The sequence below is a fragment of the Aythya ferina genome, assembly GCF_964211825.1.
Source record: "Aythya ferina genome assembly, chromosome: 8".
Classification (NCBI taxonomy): Eukaryota; Metazoa; Chordata; class Aves; order Anseriformes; family Anatidae; genus Aythya; species Aythya ferina.
The window spans coordinates 16,957,308-16,983,155 of record NC_140304.1 but is presented as its reverse complement, the minus strand read 5'-3'; the positions used below and the strand labels follow the sequence as shown (position 1 = coordinate 16,983,155).

The 25,848-nt window shown below is 43.5% G+C and overlaps 1 protein-coding gene across 2 annotated transcripts in view; it reads right to left on the bottom strand.

The window, feature by feature from the left end:
• Positions 1 to 25,848, bottom strand: part of COLGALT2 (collagen beta(1-O)galactosyltransferase 2) — a 148,867-nt gene that overhangs the window by 106,582 nt on the left and 16,437 nt on the right. Inside the window, exons 3-4 of one of the 2 annotated variants that reach the window (XM_084527388.1) lie at positions 19,912 to 20,022; positions 6,137 to 6,256 (exon numbers count right to left, since the gene is read on the bottom strand). The gene's annotated coding sequence lies outside the window, so the exon portion shown is untranslated. Of the gene's footprint in view, positions 1 to 6,136; positions 6,257 to 9,958; positions 10,194 to 19,911; positions 20,023 to 25,848 lie in introns of those variants that run through there. The other variant, XM_084527387.1, reaches the window with a different exon arrangement.

The following is a 25,848-nucleotide window of genomic DNA, read 5'->3' as shown; positions in this document are numbered from 1 at the left end:
TGCTTAAGTAGAGGCTGGCTCCAAAAGTGTGGCATTGGAAGTATTGATGGAAATAAATGTTGTGGTGACCTCTGCATTTGTGTGCTCTGAAACATCAGCTAGACAAGCATGACACAGAGGCGGTGGATAAACACGAGGGCAACCTCTACTGCCCTATTGTTGAAAACTGGAGTACAACTGAAGTAAACCTGACTGGGGAGGCCATTTAAAAAGTGTCTGTATGCACCAAAGTGCCTTAAAATACAAAACAGCTTTCAGGACATTTCAGAACTGGAGCTGCAGCTCCAGAAGCTCCGAGTACCAAGCCACATAGTTCTCATGAAATATGGTCACAGCAAGGGCTGTTTAGTCTTAGTGAGCTCCTTGGTAAGGTTTCATCAGGCACCAGCTAACACTCTTCCAAGCAACGCTTGGTTGCTGGGAGCACACAAGCCCTGGACTAACCCCAGAAAGAAGGCAGTATCAATAAAGTCTCCATGTTTGGGGCAAAAAAGGCTGGAAACAGAACAAGGAAGGAAAGTTTGATGTGGCAGACATGGCCTGCACAAAACCACTTGTCTTCAGGATTGTCCAACAAGCCGCAGCCTGTCTCATTGAGCAGCATACATGTGGCCAGAGAAACTGTAGATCCCCCCCAAAGTCTAGAGAATGAGTTTTTGCAGACACACGACTGCATATATCAAGCTTGGCCAAGACACAGCCTAATACCCGGTTTTTAACAGAACAGCTCCAGTCAATACAAATCTTGTGGATAAAGCGAGAAAAATCACCACTTTCCAGGGCTTGGCTCCACTTTCTAAAAGAACCATCACAGCTATATAAAGCAGTGCTCATTTTTACACTTTTGTGTAAACTTTTCCAGTTTTCCCAGCTTCATGTTATGGCACTAGGAAAAAGGCTACCTCAGATTCCTGGAAGGGTGTCTATGCAAGCACCACGTGCCTCTGAACAAGCCTGACAGCCCCATACTGACACACAGATGGGCAGAGCAGAGTTTAGTGTTTAAGATGTAGTCCCCATGAACGTCTTCGATTTGCTCTTCAGAGAGCTGTGCTGGGTGCAGTTCCAGTCCCTCCTACAGAGAGGTTTCTCTGCGACAAGGTTCTCTACAAGCCTCAATCATGTGGCCTCTGTACACGGGTCTCTTCCATCACTTTGTTCTTTTCCCTCCAGCCTTTATCTTCTAACACTGCAGCAAGATCACAGCATAAATCTGCTTACTTGCACTGAGTCACAACAGAGATATATTTGGGCAGTCAGACTGTCATACCCTCCACCACTTCCTAGAATACTAAAATGCCTAACTTGAATGAGAAGCTTGAAAGCACCTTCCTAATCTGCTGATGTCTTTGCATGCACGTGGGCACCTATACACGTAAGAGACATTTTTCTCCTTCATTTGTGAATAAGTGAGACAATTCATACAAAAGCATTTACTGCTGTATACATATGGAGGTTTACAGATATGGATTGCACCATCAACACACAGTAAAGGTCTGAAACAGATCTGAGGCTAGAGACTACTTACGTTTCTGATAATCATTAAAAACTGGGCAGTTTACACCAGAGTCTGGCCCATGACATTCAACGTATGTGACAGAAATGGAAGTGAAGCATCAACTATTGAGAATAGATCCTGACGTCATAGAGTTTCAAATTAGAAACACAGACAAAAGGGATGAGGGTTTTCTCTGAAATCAGCTCTACCTCACAGTGCACTCCTATTTTGTTTCTTCAGACTCTCTAATAGCTGCTATTTTTAATTGCATATTTATACCGCAAACTATTTTTCCCTTTTTAAGCAGACAGAAGTGAAATCAGCTTGTAATATCTCCGTATCCTTTTGTGAAGGTGTTGGAAGTAGATGCCTGCTTATTTTTTTACTGTTTTTAAAAAATGTATTTTAGGGCTGCCAGGAAAAAAAAAAAAAAAAAAAAAAGACTTGATAAATACCAGAGACCTGATAAGCCTGTGTCTGTTCCCAGCTGGGAGATCTCAGTGTGGATAAGAGAAGGAGCCCAGCTTGCAAGGAAGGAATGGAGTTCAAGGTCCTGACCCATATGAGCCCATGATCACTCTTGCTTTCAATCCTTCATAAATTTGTTTTAAAACCCTGCTTTGGCCCAAGTTCTAGGGACTCTTCCAAGTCATGCTGGACTGCTACTTGGATTTATTAAGCTTATATACAAGAATATGTATTTGTAAAATTTATAGAATCAAGGAGAATAAATACTACTTCAGCAACCTCATCCTTCACTGTTGGCCATGGGGCTCAGCAGTCACCTGTTTCACTGCAGGTCTCCCTCAGCAGTGATACCAGTGCCCACGTGGAGAAGCAACAAAGGCAAACGATTCAAGAAGTTGATAAGCCTCAGCCTTGAGGATGAACCCTCCAGCACCAGCTGGGCAGGGACTGATTCATGTGGCTTTGTCACCACTCTTGCTGCATTGTACCGTGTGGCGCAAGCAGTTTCTGGTCTCTTTCACACCCTAGCCCTGCTGAGAAGGGAAGTCGGTGGTGACCACATTCCCCAGCTGAGATCAGCACACATCCGCACAGAAGCCCCACACTCCCTGACCGGGGGGCAGACTAGGACCAAAGGCCAAGACTTTTTTAGGTTGTATGTCTGACAAGAAAGAACTACAAAAAATAGCAGCCACAGAAGTCGCTTGGAAGCTACCAAGAACAACCTGACATTAAGAATAACAAAAACTGAATAAAAACAAAAGTACTCTCAGATATAGCAAACCCTACAAAGAAACACACTATAAATAAGTAAATAAATCTCACTCCCACAAAAGCCTGCCTGTTCAAATAATTCACAAGTGGTCAAAAAAACAAACCAAACCAAAAAAAAAACAACAACAGAGAACCACCCACTTGCCCAGACTGCCAAAAATGGAGGGGAACAACGACAACAAAATCAACAACCATCCAAACAAACTGCCCAAACCCAGACACAGTAACCCCCTCCCGCAAACCTGCTGAAAAGGACAACAACACTACTGTTCCCTGCTGAAGTAACTCTCTCTCAAGAAAATGTAAAAAAAAAGCACCAAACAATTGTTTGCTGGTTTCTTGGAAATATTTATGAACAATATTCATAGGAAATGTTCTCAAGGGGAAGTCACGTAAATGAGTACAGACATGGGACGTAGATGGATAGATCAATCTGGCTCTCTGTGTGACTGTGTCCCTGGGGAGCCTGTTCCAGTGTGCTACCACCCTCTCGGTGAAAAGTCTTTTCCTGATATCCAGCCTGAACCTTCCCCGTCACAGCTTGACACCTCAGGTCCTATCGCTGGTCACTAAAGAGAAGAGATCGGTGCCTGCCCCTCCACTCTCCCTCGTGAGGAAGCTGTAGGCCACAGGTCTCCCCTCAGCCTCCTCTTTTCCAGGCTGAACAGGCCAAGTGACCTTAGCCGCTTCTCCCCTAGGCCCTTCGCCATCTTTGTAGCTTTCACCATCCAAGTCTTTGTAAGCTAAGGTTCATTTGAAGAAAATGTAATCAGGCACTAGGGTCATCAAGATTTTAGTACTGTGTTACTCTAATGTTTTATTTCTTATGGGTGAGAAATATTTATTTGCCTCATAAGAGGATACTACAAGTAGAGCATCTCCTTCATGCATACACCAAATACACCTTCTGTTGAGTTACTAAACAATACTGACACTATAAAACTCACTGGGAACTTCTGAACAAGCTCAGCCCTTACCCATAATGTGCACAAGGGACACAGAATGTGATCAAGAATAAAACATTTACCTCAAGTGGTTCTTCAGAGTCTGTATTGACATCCATAAGGTTTTCTGCAACAGGCCACTGTGAGTAATTAGTGGTGCTGCTCAGCATCTCCATTACATTTTTTTTTTTTTTGGAGGGCTAATCAGTGTCTTTAGCACTTGTAACCAATTCTTCAGTCTGAATTTTGGAGGCTGAGATAGCAAGTGGTACGTGTTTGGCAGTCCCTCCAGGATGGCACAGTTGCTGGGGCCATGCATCTGGAACATCCAGCATGGTTTTCACACCAAACAAGGGCAGCAAGGTGTTTCATTACACAAACAAGCTCTTTCTGAAATAACTTGTGCCCAGCTGGTAGAAATAAAGCTGAGACTGTCTTTAGGCATCTCTAATTTCTGTGCCAGCAAAGTGAAGCTCTAATAATGTGAATACTCAGCATCTGTCGGCATCTTCCTAGCTCTGCTCAGAGCAAATGCAGGTAACATCTATTTTTGCAACTGGATCCAAAAGCTCTTGCTAATTTTTCTGAAAAGTTAATTGGCAGCCAGCATCAGGACTAGCTGCCTTTGCCCCCAGGACAGCTCAGCATCCTCCTGCAAGCAGAGGTCAGGTACTGTGGTTCACAAGACACTGTCACACATGGAATATAACATTTTCCAGTATGAAAGAGCTGCTTAAGGGATATACACGCTTGCATCACATGAATTTGTAGACTTGTTTACAACTAGTAAACCCAGCAGACCTGTTATGTACATTTATAATACATGTCACTGTACTGTGCTATGCCAGTCCAGTCCAAGAGCAGGGACGCAGCAAGTCCTGCTCAGCAGAACATGCTGTCCTCTGCCCTTCTCAGTGTGCTACCAAAGCCCTTAATTGGAACGTGATATCATTGCTTTGCCCTACTCTGCATTTATCTTTAGCAGAAGAATAGCACTATTACATGGGTCATGAATGCATCTAGACAAATGTGCTGTTTATCACTGGAAATATTTGATTCAGGACTTCATGCCTCACATATGATAACCTCCAAGGAAATTAAAAAAAAAAAAAAAAACCACAGGCAAATCTCCATGGCCCCTCCATACGCAGCCAGCCAGTATTTATTAATCGTAGGAGCCGTTTAAAGTTTCTTCAGGAATAAAAAAAAAAAGTTTCGTATACGATTCAAGTACTCTGTATGTTTGATAGCCTAGATAAAGTTTGCAGGTGACATTTGCACTATGCTAATAATCTATTATCACTAAGTAATTCCCATTTTTCATTCACAATTTATAGTACTATTTAGTCTCCCACAGCATTTTTTTTAAAAGTTCACCAAGTGTTTAAGCCAAGGGAGAAAGGAAAGTCAAAATAAGCAAGTTGCTGAAGATCCCTACAAAAGGCAGTAAAACCCAGGTGTCTTTGCATCGGCCCAGAACTCTTATAAATGTAGACTCATTTTCCAGTCATTCAAAGGTCAAAGACACAAAGAGTTTGCAAAGAGAAAATAAAAATATATGTACACAGAACACTTCACACACCAAACCCAGAGATATATGTATCTTTAAAAGGTCGAATAAAAGCAGTATCACTTGCTGACTACCAGAACCTGAGAAATGAACCGTTACTCCACTGAGAAAAGTAGCACCAAACCCCTTGTCTCTGAATCCCACGTTAACTATTGACCAAGCCTGATGAGAAGAGGAGCAGACCATGACCCCAGCAAGATGTCCACCCCCCCAACAGAATGCTCCTCTAACTGTGATCTCTACTAGTGTGGCACCTCTGCCATCTGCCTTGCAACTTGAGAGCTAGGAACTTTAGAGCTTTATTGGGATTGCACCCTGCATTACACAAAACTATTAGCTATTTTTCTCACTAGTTGAGATGAGATAGGAAATGTTTTGCTACATCAGCCCAATAAAAAGAGATGTCACAATTTATTATTCTAAGCTGAAAGAATTTAAGGCCTTTCAGCACTGAAATGAGGTGGTCTTTGAAATAAAATCTTTACCAGAGGGTAAGAATACAAATCTCATTTTCTTAACGTCAGAAGGGTAATATCACAAGGGAACAAATAACTTTGTTTCTCACTGATATGCACATATGGAAAATGACTGCCTTCTCACTGGATAATCAACCATTTTTCATTTAGAGAAACAGAAGTTACCACTGCAATGTGATTTTGGATTCCAACTTGCTCTTAACCTGATGTTCATTATGTGTACTAACACTGACAGATTTGTCCAAGATATCTCAAGAGTTGTCTGCACAGATGTTTCCTAGTATTTATGTATTTAACCCCCAGTATTGAGGTATTCAGTGCTGAAATATTTAACAAATCATCAAAACCTGGGTAAAAAATGGGTTAAAATGTACTAGCAAACATCTTTGTGAACACAAACACTTACTGCTTCTCAGTCTTCAATTCTTCCAGTACCATCGCACCTGGTTATGTCTCTGGCAGATTCTCTCCACTGGCTCTTCATTTTCTTTCCAAATGTGAAACCACGGAACTTCAGTGTTCATTCCTGTAAGAGTTAGCAGATACACACGCTTTGTTTCTCCCCAGGTGAGATCAGAGAGATCTTGTCTTGAGAAACACATACACAGATCTTTGCCATTTCAGATAGCTCTGGAGCATCTGGAACTTTACAAGTGTTACACCGCAGGTCAAACATTGATTGGATGATCCACTACAGGTGAATGAGGAAACTCAGCACTTAATGCCTTCTTAAGTACTTAAAAGCCATCTTAATGATTACTACTGTGTTTGAGAAGTTGCCTTAAAAAAAAAAAAAAAAAAAAAAAAAAAAAAAAAAAAAAAGAGAGAGAGAGAGAAGTGTGGCTCCTTTGCTGGTGAAAAGGAAAAACAACTACAAATGAAAGAAGTCAAAAAACACACCTTACCTTTGAGTCACAAACCAACTGTAACTACACTCTGGAGAGAACCCAAGCAGCACAAATGTCCCTGCTCATCTTGAGGGGCAATACCTGACAACACCTGTGAAGCAGCCAGGCACAGGAACAGAGGTGAGAAAGGAAAGGCAGAGTGCTTTTAGGACTTAACAGTCAATGGCTCAACCTGCTGTCAGACAGCAGCAGCGTAAAAGCTCTGGATATCCAGGAGTCCAACAGATGAGGGCCAGGACAGCTTTCACCCAGATGATGTCTATCTTGGCCCAAATCTCCTGAATCCTCATGAATTTCAACCAATTTTAATTTTAAATTTTTTAGCACTTCAGGAAAGACTAACAGAGCATTGTTGTTTGTTTGTTTTTTCCCCATCTCTTCTCCCATTCACCCTTAGCTGTAAGAGAACATCTCCCAGCTGAGGCAGCATCCCCAGCTATGGCAAACACCCACAGTCAGCAACAAGAGGAGGTCAGTGCACAAAGTCATTGCAGCTGCTTGAGTCAGCTCTTGGTTTTCCAAATGAAAGCTTTCTCCAGACATTAATAATGCTTCTCTCGGCCCAGCTACTCACAACCACACAGTCTAACGATGCTGCTGTTGTCACACATCACATTCACTTAATCCTTCCTAAAAGCTGCACAAATGTTAGAGAGCAGGGAACCTGCTACCCTGATGAGTTCTCACGAGCCCTGAGCTGTAGTACCAAGACCAGCTCTGAAAATGGTGGCTGTCCTGATCCTCTCACCCTTTACTCTCCAAAAGCTATCTCCTCACTGAGGAACATTAAAGCTGAACGTTGAGGGGCGGTAATTCTGGATGACGGTAAATGCAGCTCCTGGTATTTGACAGCACCTCAGTACTGAACACCAAACCCTGGTGAGAACAGGAAGAAGCACAGCTCATGCCAGTTTAGAGACGCACAGTTTCCTCAACATAAAGTTCCAAGACATCAACTTTGAAGCAGTGTTTGATGGCTAAATGCAACTGTGACAGCTGATGAACATGGTCCAATGTCTAGATGAGTGCAATATACCTTCTCCAGAAGGCTCTTTGCAACACAAAATTTTCCAGAATTAAGGACGTTTAAGGGCAGCATCTCACAGAAACAGATGAATTCTGAAACACTTTTCTTGAGGTTGCCTTGCAGAGTGAAGGGAAGAACAGAAGCCTGGATGGTTTCTGTTAAGCAACTTTCACTGCATTTGAAGTCTTGAAACCTGTGTGTGTGCTAGCACCTGCTTTCCCCTGCTACAGCTAATCCAAGGCCTCACTCGACACACTAGTAAAGCACGGTCCCTGTGTTCCTGCATTCAATGTGCTTGCAGATGCTGTTCCCCACCACACTTGTGACAGAGCATAGGGAAAAGTCACAAGTATCAGGTTTGGGGAATGGAGGAGTGAATTGTAAACGGAAACACATGGAGCATTACTAACATGGCTAAAATGTACCCGGAAGTTTCCCATGACTCACATGCTTGCCTTCCTTTATATATATTTTTAAATAAAGCTTGGCAGCAGTTCAGCCCTAGGATTAAAATAACCACTTAGTGTCATCCCATGGAAAAAGCAGAGGAGAACTCTGTGCAGGGGCAGCTGTTCTGCCCCTATTGAAGGCACAGCTTTGTGCAAGATCTGGAAAGAAATAACATTTTTCAGAGGTTATTTCTTTTCTATTATATTATTCAGAGACATCCATGCAGCTTCTCCCTTGGACGTGCTTGCCTTGGTTTGGAAGGCTCAGTTTGGGAAGATTTTAAAAACTGCTATCAGTGCTGATAACCTGTATTATGTACAAGTCCAAATAAAGAAGCAGCATTTTAGGTGGTAGCATTAGGCTGCAGAAACGTTCAGTTCACACAAAAAAAAAAAAAAAAGTTATAAACTTGCAGTTAAAATTGGCTTCTATTATGCTGCTATTGCAAGAGAATCTGGCTTTTCATTTAGAAATAGATTTCTTTCCACAACTATGAGGGCCTGACTGTTTGAGAACAAGAACTCAATGTTCAAAAGCCAGTAAGCAAATAAAAACCCTGAGGCTTCTCTGTATTTAAAAAAAAAAAATAAAAAATGTTATGACTGAGGCCTGACTCATGATTTTTGAATTCTTGGGGGTAGCAAAGTTAGTAATTCTGTAGTCTCTTGTGGGTTGGGACTTTCATGAGTTTCTTTGCACATAGCTAACATAAGCTTCATACAAGCTTTTCAACCCCTTAGCCATACTACACTTAAATCTGTTTCATTTAATGTGGTCCAGGAAAAGCTGGTCTGTGACTTTTACAGGAGATATTAATGAATAATACATCTAGCTGTTTTCAGCAAATTCAGTTCTCTAATGAAAACCAAAGGCATACTTCCAGTCTGAGCCCCACTGAGCACCAGTCAGAGCTAAGTGATGTAAATCCATGTCCGGAAGCACTGTAGGCCTTCAACCTGGCTTAGTCTGAAGCACATAAAAAGATGAAAGCTTTGCATAAAATGTGATACCTCACCTTTTTAAAAAGTGATTTCAGTGGATTGCCTTACACTATTGGATATTATCTTTCAGTTCAATCACAGCACCTCTGTAAACTTTGTGCTCTATAACTAGTATTTGTGTACCACTTCAAATATCCAAGGTCAATGCACAAGCAGCAAGAGTTTGAAAGAGTTTCAGACCTACCCCACGTGCTCAAACACACTAGGCTGGGAGTGGCTGAGCCTCCAGGACTCACACGAACCATTAACCACATATAATGGTCATAGCTTTCTGTGCCACACCACCAGTCTGTTTGCCCTAACACAAGAGCCTCACAACATGATCCCAAAAGCATGGCCTTGTGTCACACGGTACTGACAGTAACATCATGGAGTAGGCCGAGCTGAAAGGCCTCTCTCATGAGAGAAAGCAAGAAGCAGGGCTGATAGATTTGCTCTACAGTAAATGCCAAAGCTCCTTGCCTACGCTTAGTTATTACCATTTGTGCTGTGGGCCATCTCCATTTCCCACAGTCCAGCGCTCTCTGGAGCACGGCATGCTGCGCCTGCGAGTTGATAAGACTGCTTTATGATCTACGGCAGTTGGTTTTAATTAAAGCTACCTCCTCTGCATTGCTTTTAGTCTTGTGCAGACAGGAACACAAATGATTTCATCTTTGCCAATCCACCAGCTGCCAAGCTCACAATTATGAGCTGTAATTAATAAGGAAGCTTCTTCCACTGCTCCTGTTGGCTCAAGTAAAGTCACAGGAGGAAAACTAAGGTGAAGATACAGAAGCAACAACAAACAAACACTCCATGTTACTACACAGACTGAGCAGAAAACTGATTAAGCACATTACCTTCAAACCTCCCCGCTTTGAGAGCTCCTAGAAGGCTGCAGCAGAGCACAATGAGAAGCCAGCCCGATGAAGCCACTTGCTTGCAGTCACCTTCAGGGCAGCAGATGTTACACAGTCCTTTGAACCAATAAGGCAGCTCCTTAACAGGGAAACACACTTTTTCTTACTTGTGGGACTCCATCCTTACTTTCTACCAACAATTTGGTGTGTGCGAGTGGGTGTGTGTGTAGCTTAGGAGTCCAGTTACAGCTGGGAGTTGTCCTCCGCTCCTCCACAGGTGGGAGGGAGCAATTAGCAGGGCACAGAGGGCATTAACGAACCTCGATTGCCCTGATGAGCCTCACTTGGGTCATGTACCACCTGCTGAGAGCCCTGGTTTGGCTCAGGCTTGAGCTCCCAAGCCATGGTTGAGCTATGCCATGGTTGTGTCTGGTTCCTGCCACTCCTGACACACTGTCCCTCTTGCATTGATCTCAGCCTGCACCTGCAGGCTGATGGTGGGGCTGTCAGGCACCTGCTGCTGTGGCCACCCAGCCCTGTCACCTTGCCTAGGTGCAATGGGTCAGCATAGGTGCCCTCACCTCCTGCCCTGGGCCCCTTCACGCTGCCCTCTGACGAGCAGCTGAGGCCATCTCAGGCACTGTGAAGCCTGGGCCCCCCATGACTGCTCTGAGCTTGAGGAGCCCCTAGGCCTGCAGGCAGGGGGAGCATGGAGTCCAGCTGAAGCTGGCCTAGAGCTGCCCTGCAGCACCTTGAGTCTGCTTTGCCTTGGGAACCCCTGCAGGATTTCCTGGTCCAGGCAGCCTGGGAACCTCATCTCTGTACCTTCCATCTCAGCCAGCTCCATCTCCTACAAGGCACACGAGGTGGGAAAGCCCCAAGAGGGTTGGTGGATGTTGGGGGTCTGTGGCACGTGCTGTTGAGGGAAAAGTGACATACTGCCTCGTGTCAAGATCACCTGAAGAAGTTAGAAAAATACGGACAGTTTTTGCAAAAAGCCAGACTTAAACCATAACTTTTGGTGGGCACAGAACTCCTACATCACGTTCTCCTTACACTCTCTCACCCTTACACTATTTTTGAAGTATGCAAAGTTCAAGCAAGCTATTTATCTTCAAGGGTACCTTGTAGGGAAAAATAAAAAAGAAAAAGCATGAAATATCTGACTCTATATTCCAGGTGATAAAGTCAAGCAGTTGGAACTTAGTTGTAGGACCATATATTGGGCAGAGACAGTATTAAAACTGTTGCAGCAGACCACTGATAAGTAATATTCTCGTCAGAAGGGAAGATTGTCTTCCCCATGCAACTAGAACAGCAAGAGACAGGGCTGCCTCCAGCCCTCCTCAGCTGACAGGTCACTCCTCCCAGCCTCCCTATATTTGAGGGCTCTTAAAATGTAGATTGGAGGCACCACAGCTACAGTCACCTCCCTACGGAGGGTGACATTAGTCTGCCACAGAAGTTACAGCAAGCTCAATGTGCCAGTTCCTGAACAGTCTATGCTCTGCACCAAGAAACCTTAGTCATGCAAACACACAAACAAGGAACATTAAACCTTTAAGTCCCAGAGAATTTTTTATGGTCACTTCAGGATAGCAGGCACTTTCATCTCTTTAATGTGTGGGATGCATAGTGTGTTATTTCTTGTACATCTCCAATGTTGTCATAGAAGCAAGTAGCATATTTTTTTGATACAAACCTACTTTGGTACATCCCAAGCTGGTACATTTTGTGCTGAGTTACTGTCTCCAGAAGACAAGAACAGCAATCTCAAGCCCATTTAAACTTTTAGGGAATCACAGGAAGCTGTGTTTTTAAAAAGGACCTGTGGTATCCATCTAGAGTCAACAGACTTAAATTGCAGGGGGCGGGTGGTTGTACCAGACAAGGTCACTGCTCAATAGTTTTTGACTGTTAATGCAGAACTTGGCTATTTATTTGAAACTATCAGGTACTTTTAGAAATTTGTATATTCAGCCTTTAATGTAGGGTACCTTTCAAGAGTACCATTGACTCAGAATTTGACTCTAATTAAAAGACTGAGCAGGCCCAATTCCACGGCTGATTTTTTTTTCCATGTAAGGACCAAAAACTTCTTAAAACTGGGCTCAGCACCTAAATTTTTCCCTGCATGGAAATCAAACTGATGATCTGAGTCTATTTAATTCCCAGGCTCCATAATCAGTTTGCTCATACTCAAAGCACCTGATGACCCCAAGAAAACAGAATTCAAAGCATGGCACTTGAAAGCAAATACCTGAGTTCAAGTTCTGCATTAACTCACATCCATTTAGGGCCTACCCAGTCAGAGGAAATCATTCTTTCTCACCCAGGTTCCTTGTGTGAAAGCATCAAAGCAAAGTAAGCAGTACACAGCTGGTCCAACCTCCTTCACCAGGAACATCCCCTCATTTTGCATAGCTACCTCAAAAGGTGATAGATGGCGATACTGTCCCTCTCTGAAGGTAAAAGGACACTGTATGCATGCAGCATCTGCTCCAGGCTGTGCATGACCAGATATGTGCAGTCTAGCACTAGTCTTCCTTCTGGTACCCTCAAGAAGACTCCTGTTCCCCTCCCACGTCACTGCCCACACTTGATGGTATCTCAGCAGGCATTTAATAAGCTGCAAAGTCCCTTTGTGGGCTCAGCCTGGGAAAAATCAGTATTTCCTATTGCTTTCTCTGACAAGAGTCCCTGAATAGTTCTGGTTTCCACCGTCTGTTCTCATACATCTCTGCACCTTCCTGACCTGCTGAGGCTGTGCTGGCAGCTTCACACACTGCTGAGAGCACCAGCTCCCCCAAACCTCCTTATTCCTGCTGAAAAGCAAAACAGGATGCACCGGCCCTTGGAGGTAGACCAGGGGCCTCCTGTGTCCGGCTGCAGCCCAGGATCATGTACATCTGGGCCAAGTTCTTTGCTGCAGCTTTGGGGTGAATCCAAAGCCAGGTAAAACTGCTCTTGCTTTTTCCAGGGGAAACAGAAACAGATTTAGCCTTGTGAGTAAAATTATTTCAGATGATCTGGCAAATACACTTTGTGCTTCCCTCTGTATAAAAGATTATGACCGGGGCTCTTGTGGAGTCATAAATTAAATCTAAAGCTCCAGGATATCACAGTGCTCTCTGACAACAGTGGCTTTGAGGTACTGCTACAGGCAAGGCAGCCTGACAAGTCTCCCACCATGTGATCAGCAGGAGTTACCCAGAGGGTCAGCAAGCAGCCGTTCAGTAGCGAAGCTGCCTTTTGCTTATATGAACTAGCAGTAATCGCGTGCTAAAAGCAAAAGCCATGCACTTCAGTGCAACTAAAGGTTACAGTTCCAATTTTATAAAACAAAAGTACTAAAACTATCGTAAGAGACAAATGTGATAAAAAGGAGACAAAGAATACACCTGACATGATGTACAGTGGACATGGTTACTGTTCTCTCCTCCTCGACAAGACAGCCTAGCAGGAATGCAGGTTAATTTGGACTTGCCCCCATGGGAAAGACTGTCAGAGGCTATGAGTGGTTTTCAAGTGCCAAACCAAGAGTACACCATGGGTAAAACTCAATTGCATACTTCACCACATCAATCCTGTCCTACCAAAAAATACCTGATGGCAAGCAGAGGTTGTGGGGTCTCCATCCGTGGAGGTATTCAAGCACTGTCCAAACATGGTCTGGGCAACCTGCTCCAGCTGATCGTGATTTGAACAGCAGGGCTGGATCTCCAGAACCTCCTGGAGGTATCTCCAACCTCAACTACTCTGTGACCTGGTGATCTTTCTTGGTTTCATTTCATCCTTCTGCTCCTGAAAACATCATTGTAACTTTCTTGAAAGGAGTTACCAAACTTTTCAGTAGCACATGGACTGGCTTTCAGATCTTTTTTGACTGAGGTTAAGGAAAAAGCTTGACCCTCCAAGAAGCCACTGTAAGTGTGCTCCACCACTCTCTGACCCTTAAGCAAAGTCCTCCCTAAACAGCAGTCTAGTTTGCAGTTTATTTTTCCATTTTTGTGTGTGTGTGTGTTTTCATAAACTGATGTCCCAGTATATTTGTTTTATTCTTCCTTGTGTAAGGCTGATGGCACGGGTGGCAGAAGGCAGAAATTGGAGAGGACAAAAGCCAAGCATGGGAGAGCTGGGAAGCAGCTTCAGTCACTGAGTTACCTCGGGTTGCTGTCACATCCATTCTTACTCATTACAATAACCTCCTGCAGACTAACGAACACATGTCCTATTAGTTCTGCAGTCACCCCAGGGAAAATAAAAAGCTTTGGACAGTGCTAGGAAGGGTTTCAGTTTCGAGCCAATTTTATATCATAGACTATTTTTGGTCAGTACCTCTCATTCAGGTCCTTCTCAGAGCTGCTGTTACGGGAAAAATAATTCTTAGAGATGACCATCTATTGTTGTTGCCCATGGCTCATATCTTGGGTTATAAATGCCTCATGCCTCTGTCTTCCTTCATTTGATTTGCTCTACAACAGCACCTGCACGGCCTGATCAAAGCCCTGTCAGGCTGGGTGCTGTACACATCAATAAGGAGCAGACATTTGTTTTTCACCTGCTAAAGAAAGTGTCTCTGAGAAACTGAACCCATATCTGTTGTGTAATTATTTAAAAATACAATCTAAACTCATTATGCTCATAAAGGAAAAATATTAAATATCGTACCAGGGACCTGCACAGTCTAGCTGTTTCCATCCCTCTACCAATGTCAAAGCTTACAAAGGAGCAGGTTCTGTGAAACCATCATTACAGCCTGACTGCCTGCATGGCCTGTCCACAAAATATATTTCATAGATTTCATGAAAGCACAAAAAACTGCTCCTTCCAGTCAGTTGAAATTGAAACAATAAGGCCACTTGGTTCACTTCAAAGCCGCTCTCTGACCACAGTTTGTCTCCTCTCTGACAAACACACAGCTGACAGCAGTCCTTGGTATGGATGCTCCCTTCACAAGGGTCGCTGTAGCACCATTGGAGGAACTGTATAAGATTAAGATCCTTTTGCTATCTTGTGGACCGTCCTTCCATAACCCCTTTCTGGATCTGCAGCCCTGGAGACCAGCTTTCCCTTTCCCCACCATCCCCAAGTTCAATTCTGTGGTCCCAGATTCCTCATGCTCCCTTTACTGGGCCAGCCTTCATAACCCTAAGCACTGTTTTGTTTCACAAACCACATTTTAGCAAGCATTTCTGTACATTTTAGGCCTGATTCTGACCCGCTGGGAGTTGTATCAGTGTCACAGTAAAAGCTGACACTGAACTCCAGCAAGGTCAATAGGACCAGAATTAGTTAGTATCCATTTAAACAAAGATACATATTTGGGAAACCTTATTAAAGTCTATATTCAGTCATGTTTTAACATATTTTTTTTATTAATTTTTTTTATAAGAACAGAGTGTTTTTAGGGAAATTAAGGTTTCTGTCATTGTTCTTCAAAGGTAGCTGACCTAGTGTTAATTAACTATGCTTGTGTCACACAACATCACCTCATGCTAAGCAATACAATGACCAGTCTATAAATAAAATAAGAGCTACTGCTAAAATTCACATTCTCGGCTTTAAACTCAAAGATTTCCATGGGACTAAGAGGTCACTTCACTGGCTATATTTATCTCCTTAAAATTAACAGAAAGGAAAAAATAGGCCCTTTCACCCTCAAACCAGAACATAAGGTCAGGATCTCAAGTGGTGTTGGCAGGGCTGGGGGGGGTCTGGCCGTGTCCGCAGCTCCTCAGAGCTCAAGTAATCTCCATCAAAATATTGGCACCACCCTTGGCTCCGATACGCTGCACTGAGTGGGATGGAAAACAGTACTCCTCTCATGTCCTGAGCCATCTCCCTGTTGTAGACAAAGTCTCGATGAGATTCAAAAAAAGTTATTAAAGTGTGCTCAGTCTTTCCTGTCACTTCCTGGCATGTGAAAATCAAAAACATCAGGAGAAAAATACTCACCATTTGTTTCCAGAAACCCTGAGGAGCCAGGACATGAAATCTGGGAATGACTCAGTGGCTCTCCTAGAGAATGGCACTTGTCACACTTCCAAATATTTCACTGGTCTTAGAAGCAGCTACCAGTAAACGGGTGAACTATCATTTAAGCCATTTACCTACCAAGGGATTTGGCCTGACCTCTCTTTGCAGGCATAACTACTATTAATAGCCATGATGGGAGCTGTGTTGTGCTGAAAGGAAAATAGATGCTTGTGCTAATTTGGTATGCATGCTCTCCTCTAGCAGGGCTGGTGCTAGCCCACTTCTCTAGGAAAACTGGTACGATGTCCACTGAAACAAAACCTCCCCTGTGCTCTGTCCTCCCGTGTGAGCCTCCCTTCAGGTGCTCTCCTGTGCGTGGCAGCAGCATCGTGCTGTAACAACAGTTGTGTTGGTGCTGGAGGGCCAGTGCTTGTGGAAAAGGCAACAATGAGCTCATTCACCATTTTTCCGTGTAGCTAAAGACTCCAAAGGGTCTGGCAAACTAACCAGAAATCATCACGGGAGCCCACATCCACAAAGCAGCCTTCTGTTTTCGGTGAGCACTTTGAAATCTCTCAGAGGGCTGCGGGTGGTGCCTGCAGACAACTTTGGGGTTCGTCTTTTCGCTGCTCCCGTGGCCTGTTTTTCTGTGCTGGGATCATGCACCTGCTACACCATCAAAGTGGACTTAGCTGGAGAGAGAATAGTAACTCAGATGTGGCACCCCGAGCCAGCACTTGACAAAAGGCTACTTTTGTCTCCCTAACTGGAGTCTTTGTTTAGGCAGTTCAAGCATCCTCAATGCTAGAACAACTGACAATGAAATCATTAGAAAGCAAATTTTGCTTTTCTTGTAATCTGAATGTCCAGTTAAATTATTTCTGTAGCTCAAAGATATATGGAGTATGATTTTCTCATACGAACACCTGAAACAGTTAATGAAGATGAGATTTATGTTCCGCCGGCATAATATAATCCCAAAGGCACAGATAATCCCAAAGAGTAAAACAAGTCAAAAGGCCTACTACATTTAAATGCCAAGGCAATAGAGCATACTTATTCTGAAGCAAGAACAGCATTTGGTATAGCTGCTTTTGGTGCTATAATCCTCCTCTACCTGTAAACCTTGACTGAATACAGTATCAGATGAAAACACAAAGTGATTGGGAAATAGTCGAAGGAAACAGAAAAGATGTGGCCTGAGAAGTCTTTGACACCAGTTACAAATACAAGTGAAAGGAAATACGAAAACCAGATAAATCTCATCCTTAAAAAACAGGGACCCTGAATACAACCCTTTCACCCCTTTCTAGAAGCTGTGTGGTTGGATTTTCAGAATTCTGCTTAATTCATCCTCACTAATTCATCCTGGGAGCCCACCAGCGCCCTGCTCATGTCTGCAGCCATGCTGAGCAGGCTGCAAATTCCCCATCAAGCAAGCGCTCAGTTCTTGCCTGGCTGTGCTCAGCACCTGCAGTGCAAGGCAGGAGCTGAGGAGGCTGAAGCCACCCTGTGTACTTTCTCCTCCAGCAAGTCCAGCAAGTGCCCCTGCTAACCAGCACCTTTGCCTCCAGTCTTCAACCAGCAAAAAGGACCATATTTGTACCAACAAACAAGAACCATCAACTATAGTCTTTGATCATCCTCACACTAACTCCCACAGAATAATTTTAATTGCAAAAGTCAGTCATGCAGACGCACTGCTTGGATTTGTCCCAAGGCCTATGAAATTTGAGGACACTTTTTTTTTCCCCCTCTTTCTTCTTTCTCATGAAGAAAAACTTGCCATGCTGGTCAGATATACAACATAACTGCAATGACTTGTGCACTTGGGGCAAGCGGAAAAACGCAGGAAGCACGTACACATGGTGCTGAGCTTCATCAGCCGGTAAAGAGAAGCCATGGCTCTGAAGCTCCCAGAGGCACAGAGGAAATAAATACCCCTGAGTACCACTAGGCTAAAACAAAACTGGGCTGCCCACAAACCCTTTTGTTTCCAGAGCTGATGATCTCCCAGTGCTATGCCCATACAAAGCCAACATCCCCAGCTAATTGCACTCTCAACCAGGGTTCGCACCACATCAAATCCATGCAGTAACATGTGTCAGCAAACCAGTAAAAAAACAGCAAAACCAGTAGCCACAAGACTATTTCTAAAGCTTTTCCCACCCAAAGCAGAGAGAGCTGTGCTGCCCAGATGGGACACAGCCTCTGTGGCCAAGGCAGTGGCAGGAGCCAAAGCTACTGCTGTGGGGTGCGGTGCGGCCCTGGTTCCCCACGGGGCTGCAGAAGAGGTTGACGAGTTTGAGGCTGCTCAGTGGAATCTGGAAGGATTTTTTTTTCTGCCTATGGAAAGTTCTGTGGCAAAAGGAGTTAGAGAGGGAAAAGCCAGTTAAACTTCAGCCATCCTCTATGGACGGTAAACTTAGAAACAGGAGTGAGACACATAATTTAGAAAACCAGGATAAAAAACAAGCCAGCTGCTTCCCCCAGAGTGCAGCCCTTCCCCAACAGCTCAGTGTAACTCTCCTATTTACTTTTCATCCTCTCCCAATATTTATTTTTATGATTATTGCTTACCAGGACAGCCACATGGACTAATTGCCATGTTTTGAGCACAGTCTTTTATGGCTAAGCCATGAAACTCACTGAGTGTAACTTCTGACCATGTAATGTGTCTTTCCAAAACCAAATTTGAAGGCTCAAAAACTAGCAAAGCGGGAAAGAATAGGATGTGAGTTGTCATGTATTCATGTGCAGACAGACTTTGGTGACTAGTAGTATCTACACTGTGGTGTGAAGAGACCTTTGACAAATATTTTACCAAGGTTTTTTGGACAAGAGGGCACCAGTACCTGGTGAAATTGAAGGTCTTGACGTACCAAAGGAGCTATGATTGCCTATGCAACATCGAAAATTAATATACCCTAATTTGGTCTCAGTCTAAACTAAACTGAAATGAATGCTGTGGTCTCATCTCACCCTAGACTGGCTGGCACCCTACACTGGCACCCTAACCTGGGCAGATGGACATTCAAAACCAACAGAGAATTGTGACTTTAATTTTAGGAGCTATAGTTCCTTATCCATAAGGCAATCACAATGCCAGTCCCCAGCTTCGTGGGGGGTAGTGAGGATTAATGCTGGTGCAGCACAAGGCAGCAGACTGAGCAATGCCATTCACCAGAACATGAAGGAATGAATAGCTCTGTCTCAGATCAGCCTTTCAATCTTGGGCTGAAAACAGAGAATGGGATCAGTCACCAAATAGTTAGAAAGAAGCAGGCTGTCACGTTGACTTGGCATTAAGTGCTCATCTAAAGATTAAAGAAAAGGTTCTGTTTAAAAACTGGATGAACTTGCAAGGGAGCTGGAACGAAGTTGTGATGTGCCATCCTAATAGCCTTTTCTAACTTCTGAGTGGCTGACTTTTTCAGAGTGACTAATTAAAATAAGTCAAATGGCCTGTAGCTAAGTTTTGGTGACTCCTCTTCACTTAGGGACCAGTTAGTACCAGATCAGTGTAATAAGCAGTCTGTGTGTGTCATTCCTGTACACTTCATCCCCGCAGAGATCTTCTGCCACTGCTGCAAATATGTTGTTTGCAGGGAGATCAATGGCCTTAACAGTTCGCCTTTAGACTCCATGGGAAAGCAATTGCAAGTGGAAACACAGAGAGGTCTTCTTTTGTCAGACAGACTCTGGCAGCTTTTCAAACTGGCAGCATCCAATTACAGGCAAGGAGAAATCTTTTAACCTGTTTTCCTGGGGAAACAAGGCTGGTATGACCACACTGTGTGCCAGTCCTCCTGCAAGACCAGCACCCCTAATAGCTTTAACCAAAGCTAGCTAGCAAGCTGGCATAAAGATCTTCAAAAAATGAAGCTTCTCTAATTTTCATAAAAATAGAGCAGCACGTAGAGAAAATTAGCACTATGAATGCTCCTGCAGAAGAAAAGGCAGGAAGAACTTACCTCCCAGCTATTGTCTTCAGCAGATGCCACTGGCAATGGATGTACTCGCCAACTAATCCGCAGGTATGAAGCTCCAGGGAACAGTGCGTGCTGTCTTCTGCCTGGGTGACACTAAAAGAAAAGAGACGTGATTACAGTGGGGGCCACAGGTGACATGAAAGAGTAACTGCACAAGGAAAGGTTCAGCATATGACAAGAGGAAAGTTCGATCTATTTTGCACAGAACTTTGTATCTGGGAGCCCTGTGATTGTGTATCATGGAAGGTTTGCTTCCTAGTATAGTACATACTTTGAGAAACTTTATCTCAGGACAGGTGTGTAAGGACACAGCTTTGTATCAAACACTTCTGCATAGTAAGTACAGCTTCCCTATTCATTCAGAGGAGGTCTTGAAATCTTTGGATTATGATAGCAAATACAACTTTACCAAAGCTTTAGAGCCAGTACCGTTCTTCCCATACCTGTGTCACAAGTTCAGCTACAACTGATTATCTAGGCGCGTTGGCCTCAGTAATGATCCAGTACATCTATGGCATTGCCATGACCGCAGCATGAGGAAGGGCCATTTTCTGTCCCTGGCTGTCAGTGTTGGCAAGTGTGGATTCACTGCTGAAGGCTACCTTCTCAGTAAGCAGATGTGATTCACATGAAGTTATGGTTGTTTTCTGCCTGAAGAGAAGAGAGCAAAGACTTTCTCTTCTTTCTCTTGTTGTCCCAGCACATTTAGTACCAAGGGTTGGCTACTAACAGACCTCAAACTGGATTTTCTCCTACTCTGAACCTTCTCAATGGTACTGAAGCTAATGGGCTGGAGCAGGTAGAGTTGATCTTGCAGATGCAATCTCTGTAATGGAGAGGGTGACTGAGAAGCAGTAAGTTGACTTTGTAAGCTAGCGGCCAGAGAACAGCATCAAAGCTTTTTACTTTTAGCTGAGCATGTTTAGTACAGCATGGCAGACAGGCCAGAGAATGGAAGAGCCCATGTTCATTAATCAGAGAAGGACAGCACTTAAATAATGGCCCCTCACACAGAAAAAATAGTGTTTAACAGCTTCTGCAGTAATTTTTGTGCCACAGATTAGTGTTTTTTGCAGAGAAAAGGGACAGAGAGCTGAGCAAGCTGTTCATTGGTCTTCCTGTTTCAGCATAAATATGTTCTCACATTCAGCTGCACTTGGCAAACCAAGTCGTATTTAGCCTTTAGCTAGAAATGTTTACAATTTGCTCCTGAAAACAGCCCTGAGCATGTCATTGCACAGGAAAGAGTTCAGCCGGTGCCAGCTGAAGTATGGGAGGTGTGCAACTCTCTTGTAAGGAGTCTGCAGATTCAGGTACATTTTGTATTAAAATACCCGCCACTTGGTTCAGTCTGGCCCATGTGACAGGCTGAGCTGCTTTGTAATTTATTTTTACATATGGCTGGGGGCAAATCATCTCTGTAAAGGAAGATTTAATGACAAGTACTGACAGAGACCTGTCTTGCTCCTCCAGCTATTTTATGATGAACTAGCATCTCTACAGCAGACAAACTCACTGGTCAGGCCAATTTAGTATAATCAATATTTCTTTTAGGTTTACATTAAAACCACTTGGGATTTCAAAAGAACTGGAGGATTTGGACTGGCACTTGAATACCCTGACGAGCAAGCATTGTCCCATAATGGCATCCCTAAGGCCACTGGTACAACCAAGACAGCAGTTAAGAGTTCTTTGCTTCAGGAATTGTGCCAGGTGAGGAGTGCAGAAGTAGTTTTCTGAATAAAAGAGGTCAAGCCCAAGAAGTTCACCAGAGAAACATTTACCTGTAGCTGGGCTTGCAGCAGAAACTAACCAGAAAACCTGCTTTGAAGACGTGACCATCTTAAAGCCTGGGAGGAGTCAGGAGCATGCAGGCATAGTCATCTGTCAGCACTAAGCCATGGCCGTGGGCTCTTTAGCTCTAGTTATGGCCAGTAATTTTGTAGGCATCACAGAAGAGAAGTCATCTAATATTAAAATATTAGACTGCAGCTTTTCTGTAACAGCAACAAAAAAATAAAAAATATTATATATATATATAGGGAGTATCAGAAGATAATGTCAAGGTGGCTGGGTGTTAGAGGCTTTTCCTGACAGGCAGAATTCATATTCCTAGCCAGGTCTTCATTTATATTAGGTAGAGAAATTGAAATTCTGTTTTATTTGAAGAACTTGTAGGCCTGAAAGCATGAAAGCTTCTTCTCCCTCTACCTACCCTAATAAAGACATTGCTTCTACCCAGAGCACTTGTCTTGCATTCTGTAGCCAAGTAGATAATTCTGAAAAGCCATCCAGACCATGACTGCTTTTACTGTTCATGACAGGAGTTTGTGGCCTGAAAGAAACACTCACCCAGGGTGATATATCTGAATGTTTCCATTTTCTTTGATACTATTCTTACCTCGTGAAATCATTTATTCTCACCCACTTTTCCATTTACAGTTTAATATGGCACAGGTTTACATTGTTTGAGTTATTATCAGCATGCAGGATTTTCACTCTGTTCTGGGCAGACATTTTAATTTCTATCAGCTGTCATACCCTGGGAAAGATAATTAAGCACTTTTCATTTTCCATTTAAAATGGTATACAAAAGCTGGACATTAAAACCAGAGAGATTTCCAAATCAGAACATACGAGTAGCTTCGAACTTTCCTTTGGCAGAGAGCCAACTGCAAGGTTCAGCAGAAGTTCACCATTTCCCATTGTGTAAGGCTATTTGTTTAACATTTCTTTTGTCTGAAGTGGCCTTGTCAAATGAAATCTCCACATAATTTTCATTTGGCCCTTCACTCACATCTGAGCTGTCACTTCTGTAGAAGCAGTTTGACTTTGGGCTTAACAAGAATGTAAACATAAGTAGATACAGTTTTTAAAAATTCACATAACTTTTCAGCTAAATTGTAAAGTCAACTTTCAAAAAACCAAGGACCAGCCAGCCTCAGAATCTTATGGCATAAAAACCCAAAGACATTTCCAAGGACCAGGATTCAACAGCTTGGCTCACTTCATGTTTTTAGGCAGGATAGCCCAAGTATCGTAGCCAAACTCAAATATCTGTAATTATATTTTGACTAGATAAAAAAAAAGAGCCTCACATTGTTTTGAGTGAGGAACATATCCTTCTTAACATCCTGTTCTGTGCTGTGTAGCAATGCAGCTTGTCACCTTCCCTTCCTTTAGCATGAAGCCATCCATGTGTTGTAGGTACACAACATCTGTGGTGCCCTACAGGGTCCCTCTGACACAGTGCTTTCTCATGAACATAGTTCACGTTTGCTCTAAGTACATGATACAATGACATTCATTTAACAAATTAATGTCATCTCCTGGCAGGAGTATGTTTCAGAATTTAACTTGGGGCTGAAATCTGAGCTGCTGTTACTGTTTTAGTGCTGTGCCATGGTTGTACACACAACTACCAAGATCAAGGTTTTCAGCTAGGGCATGTACCTGTCTGTGTAACCACTTACCTAGCTAATATGGAGACAGTACAACAGTATTTTTTTCTCTCTCTCTTTTTTTTTTTTTTATAAGACTATAATAACAATAATATGGAAAGAAATTTGCTGAAACCTTTTTTTTAAAGGTGTTATCGGTGAATAAGGAATGGGCTCGACAGCCACATGCAGAGCGTGGTGGTCAATGGTTCTATGTACAGGTGGAGGCTGGTGACGAGTGGTGTCCTCAGGGGTCTGTCTTGGAACAAGTGCTTCTCAATATCTTTATCAATGACATGGACAATGGGATTGAGTGCACCCTCAGCAAGTTTGCAGATGACACCAAGCTAAGTGGTCTGGTTGATACCAAATAAAGAAGAGATGCCATTCAAAAGGACCTGGACAAGCTTGGGAAGTGGGCCCATGTGAACCTGATAAGGTTCAACAAGTCCAAGTGCGAGGTGCTGCACCTGGGTCGAGGCAATCCCAGATATGAGCACAGGCTGGGGGAAGAACTCACTGAGAGCAGCCCTACACAGAAGGATGTGGGGGTTCTGGTGGATGAAAACCTCAACATGAGCCAGCAGTGCGTGCCTGCAGCCCAGAAGGGCAACTGCATCCTGGGCTGCACCAACAGAGGTGTGACCAGCAGGTCAAGGGAGGTGACTGTGCCCCTCTGCTCTGCCTGTGTGAGGCCCCACCTGGAGTCCTGCATCCAGGTCTGGGGCCCCCAGCACCAGAAGGACGTGGGGCTGTTAGAGTGGGTACAGAGGAGGCCACAAGGATGCTCAGAGGCTGGAGCAGCTCTCTTGGGAAGAAAGGCTGAGAGAGCTGGGGATGTTCAGCCTGGAGAAGAGAAGGCAGATAGAACAAGGGTGAATGGTCTTAAACTAAAAGAGGATAGATTTAGACTAGACATTAGGAGGAAATTCTTCACTGTAAGGGTAGTGAAGCACTGGCACAGGTTGCCAAGAGAAGTTGTGGATGCCCCATCCCTGGAGGTGTTCAAGGCCAGGCTGGATGGGGCCTTGGCCAACCTGGTGGGTGGGATCTATAATAGGGGGTTTGCAGTTGGATGATTTTTAAGGTCCTTTCCAACCTGAACCATTCTATGTTTCTATGATTACATTAATAGGTAACATCACTAAACATTGTACAGAACAACCTCTACTAGTATTTGATACAGAAATGAAAAAAACAAACCCCAAACATGATTGCTGGTACAGAATCACACAGGTTGGAAGGGAACTCCAGAGGTCCTCTACTCCAACCTCCTGCTGAAGGCCGGTCCATCTCTTTGGGCAATCTATGACAGTGTTTCTCCACCATCATGGCAGAAATTTATTTTCTTCTATTGAATTGCAATTATCGGAAAGTCTTACACAATCAAAAGGAAAAGAAGTTCAGCCCCAGCTGGTTCAAGAAGGCACACACATTTCCAGCATGGTTTTTTCAGCTCTCAAAATTTTTCCTTCCTCCTTAGCATTTTTGAGCTGCAAATAAAATTACATTTCTCACCAATCTACTCAATTGTCTATATACTGCATTTGTGTTCTAGAAGCTGCCAAGGCCACATCTCATTTTAATTCCCTGATGGCCTTGCTCAAAGGCCTGCTGTCACTGTATGGAAGTCCAGTATACTTAAAAAATTAATTACAGAAAATTACACAGTTACTGAAGACTTCCAGACAGCTTCTTTGGATTCATTACTAAAGATTTAAATGGCTGCAGCAATAGCAGCTGCAATCAACAGAGTTGTCTTTTTAAGGGTCTGGAACACAGCACACTGCAAAGATCACTGCCCTCCCAGAGATGCATTGCCCCCTGGCCCCAAGAAGTCACTGCTATTTCTCTTTTGCTGATCTCCTGTGAAAGCAGGGAAGAAATGAGTTCAGCTAATGCCCCTGCTAACTAGGAACAACAGAGCATAATCCTTATGTGATGGCATATTTCATATTTTGCATATCTTTAATTTGGAGATGCATGTCTCATTATTAATGGGACTGGGACTCTGGCTGCTGCAACATGCCAACAGCCAGCACTGTGCTGCAGAACCGCATGTGAAAGGGAGCCTCAGCTCAGCCTGATGCTCCTGGCAAAAATCTCTTTGATTTTTTCAGTTGCATTCACCAGACTATCCCTCACTGCTGACACGCAGCACTGCAGCAACATCTTTCTGATGCTTCATCTGATCTACTGCACCTTTCCTTTGCTGTCTGAGATACAGCAATGCTAATATATTACACATGAAATGTCAGCTGAGATATGGGCTGTCCCCAGGAGAGCCATTCGAACTGATAAAAGATGAACAACTTGATGTGATCATAAGAATTAACAATACTAAACATGTCTCTGTGAGGCTTTTGACAAGCTCCTGACTGTCACATACGTTTGACTAGCTGCTCTTTGCCACAATATTGTTTTTTTTTATATCCTTGGATGATACAATATAATGCAAGGTACTTGTATGTTTGCCTTA